This window comes from Capricornis sumatraensis, chromosome 1 (genome assembly GCF_032405125.1).
Source record: "Capricornis sumatraensis isolate serow.1 chromosome 1, serow.2, whole genome shotgun sequence".
In the NCBI taxonomy this organism is placed as follows: domain Eukaryota; kingdom Metazoa; phylum Chordata; class Mammalia; order Artiodactyla; family Bovidae; genus Capricornis; species Capricornis sumatraensis.
Window position 1 is genome coordinate 42,724,966 of NC_091069.1, and position 3,614 is coordinate 42,728,579.

At 41.8% G+C, this 3,614-nt stretch overlaps 1 non-coding gene across 1 annotated transcript; it reads right to left on the reverse strand.

Annotated features, from left to right (window-relative positions):
* Positions 1 to 2,485: 2,485 nt before the first annotated feature.
* Positions 2,486 to 2,557, reverse strand: TRNAE-UUC (transfer RNA glutamic acid (anticodon UUC)). Its single transcript has one exon. It is a non-coding gene; the product is annotated as a tRNA-Glu (tRNA).
* Positions 2,558 to 3,614: the final 1,057 nt, after the last annotated feature.

A 3,614-nucleotide genomic window follows, 5' to 3' on the forward strand; every position in this document is an offset into this window, starting at 1 on the left:
GGGACCACATGCCAGAACCTAAGGGCCAGGAAGACCAGGCAGTAAGTGTGATAGGGACAAAAAGCAGGCTTACAAAGGACTGGTCCTAGGTCTTCCTTCCAGAAACTGAGGACTGACTCCCCAAGATCCCTTCTTTGAAGGGTCCATACAGCCAGCTTCTGGAATATCTTTACAGCCAAATGGAGATAGGCATTCCCTCCCCAGTATTAAAACAGCAGAGTCCAAGCTTGCATGTCCACCTGCAGTGAGCTCCCTACCAAACCAAGAACCAAGGTGAGAATGCGTGATGCTCACCAAAGAGACCAAATCACACAGTTCCCCCCAAACACCAGAAGACGAAAGTTTTTTTTAGTAAGTTAACCAAGATCAAAGTTGTCAGTTTGAAGTTACCTGTGGGTGACAAATCTTCTCCAAGGACTTTATACAGCTTGATGTTTTAAAGTGTGCTAAATAGGCACTTCCCTGATGTCCAGTGGTTAAGAATCCACCTTTTGGTGCAGGGGAAATGGGTTTGATCCCTGATCGGGGAACTAAGATCCCACATGCCAAGGGGAAAATAAGACCCTGCACAGCAACTACTGAGCCTGTGTGGTCCAGAGCCCACATGCCACAACTAGAGAGTCTGGGCACCACAACAAAGATCCCATGTGATGCAACTAAGGCCTGATGCAGCCAAATCAATAATTTTTTTTAAATATAATAAAATGTGCTAGATAATAGGAAGGAGTGTTACCAGGTCCCAAAATCCACAAACAGCAGTTAGCCTCTGCTTTGTAAGCTGCAAAAACAACCTCCCTGGCATCAACCATGGGCTGAACTGCTAGCATCTCTCCAAGGAAATCTTTCCAGGGAAGCTGCCCTAGAAATTCCTATCAATTCCATAGATAAACAAGCTCAGGGCCTCATGAGTTTTTCTGAGGTAATGAAATATTTATATTGAGTCTCACATTTCACATGTTACTAGGTGGCATTTATAATTTTCATTTCTCATGTCCACTAATCTGGCTACACTTTGTTGATGCTTGACTGAAGTAGACAGGTTGGTCAGTTTGCCTATCCTAACCTTCATCCCACTTTCAGAGGGCTGGTATGATGCTCATTTCCCAAAATATGAGATTTTGACACATAAACCCCAACTAGTCACAGTTTAAAGTTTTACATTTTTTCTTGTTAAATTTTTATCTCGGTTTCGGCTCATCATTCTCATTAATGATTTTCAGTATCTAGTATATTAGCCCTCCCTCCCAGCATTGAGTCATCCAGATAATTAATCAACATATCTCTTCATCCAAATGACCTATGAAAATGTTGACTGTAGCAGTTAACAAAGAAAAAGGAAGTTATTAAAAAAAAAAGAGGCAGATTGAATGTAAATAAGTTTGGGGACTATTTCAATCAATTTATTACATTGATATGATTCCTGTTTTGAATGTATAAGTTATTTATATATGATTTTTAAGAGGATATCTAAAGTTCTTTTAATAAGCATTAAAAATCCTAAGTGATAAAAAATAACGAGATCACTTAATTAGCATCTTTTTTTTTCCTTTTATGGGTACAAAACAGTGATGTATCTTGCATTTGATTGTCTTCGATTCAGTGAAATCTAGTAGGAGTTTGCCAAGCAGGCTCAGTGGGGTGAAACTCTAGACGTAGAGCAGGATGAAGTGCAAAGACATGGGCCTCTCCAGGGGGTTGCCTGTTGATGCAGAGGCAATGTGACGGGAAGGGGTAGGTGAGCGTGGAAACAGAGGAGAGAATTTTTTTTCTCTCTCTCTCTCTTTTTTTTTTTAGGAGAGAATTTTAGAAAGCAGTAGATCTCATACTATGAAATGAGGATTTTTATTCAGTAATGAAAAGGGAATTGCAAATGTTTGTGTAAGAGAGTAATGAGGTAAGATAGATGTTTTCAAACGATCACTCAGGTTCTGTGTGGGCAATGCTCAAACCTGCATCAGACTATTACGATGGTCCAGGAGCTGAACTCCCGGTGAAACATGCTAGGGAATCCAAGACAAGGCAGTGACGGTTGCAATGTGAAGGGAACAACTCACTAGAATTGCCAGGAATAGGTGGCCAGTTAAAAGTGGGAAGTGAAAGCCAGACAGTTCTAGATGACTGAAGGTTTCCAGTTAAAGGTTAGAAACTGGGGCATCCTGACTGGAAGTCAGTATTCTCCCCCTTGAGACCAGACTTGGTCTTTTCTTGTCCTAAGATGTAAGAGCCCACACTTACTTGAGGGCTGAGGGCATCTTTATGCTGATCACACTGGTTAGAGTCATTATTAAAGATGTCAGTCAACTCGCTGAAGCTTCATTTACACTCTGGAAATTGTCCGTTGGAAGGAGATATGTGAGCTCCTTGTTTTAGCCTCTCAAGCACAGCACACTGGGTTTCTCGGAAATCAGTATTTAGGATTGGCCTTGTCGGGTTGGCCAAAAAAATTATTTTTTGGCTGCACCCTGTATGGCTTTCAGGATCTTAGTTCCCTGACCAGGAATTGAACTCAGGTCCCAGCAGTGAAAGTGCTGAGTCCTAACCACTGGACCACCAGGGAACTCCCTGAGTCAAATATTTTCATGAACACTTGTTGACTTTTTACCCTTCAATCCTAAAGATTCTTTTCACGTCAAATTTCTACCACTTCAAGATGAACACTGTTGGGGTCAGGAGAGGCAGTGTCTTTTAAAGCATTTCCTGGAACACGGGGACGTAAATTTGGAAGCTGCCTCAGCAAGTTGAGCACTCTGTCTCAGGAATCAAGAATCTGCTGCTGGGGAAATAACTAAGGAATAATACCTAACTGTGTGAAGAGATCTTAAGACAGCTCATCTGGAGGTGCCACCTGGCTCTGGACTCAAGAGAAGAAGCAGTGAACCTCTCTGGGTGTTCCTCAATATGGAGAAACTTTTCATCTTTAACCTAGATGTTTTATCATTGGTGCTGTATAGATGGAGAAGTCTTGAGGCTACTGTAAAAATTAAACTGAAAACCAGAAGCAGGAGGCTTAAGTCCAAATCCTGAGAACATCAGAGAACTCCTGAATCCAGGGAATATTAATTGATAGGAGCTCATCAAAGGCCTCCATACCTACACTGAAACCAAGCACCACCCAAGGGCCAACAAGTTACAGAGCAAGACATACCACACAAATTCTCCAGCAACACAGGAACACACCCCTGAGCTTCAATATACAAGCAGCTCAAAGTTACTCCAAAACCATAGACATCTCATAACTCATTACTGGACACTTCATTGCACTCCAGAGAGAAGAAATCCAGCTCCACCCACCAGAACTCTGATACAAGCTTCCCTAACCAAGAAACCTTGACAAGCCCCTGATACAACCCCACCCACAGCGAGGAAACTCCATAATAAAGAGAATTCCACAAATTCCCAAAATACAGAAAGCCCACCCCAAACACAGCAATATAACCAAGATGAAGAAACAGAGGAATACCCAGCAGGTAAAGGAACAGGAGAAATGCCCACCAAACCAAACAAAAGAAGAAGAGATAGGGAATCTACCTGAGAAAGAATTCCAAATAATGATAGTGAAAACGATCCAAAATCTTGAAATCAAAATGGAATCACAGATAAATAGCCTGGAGAAG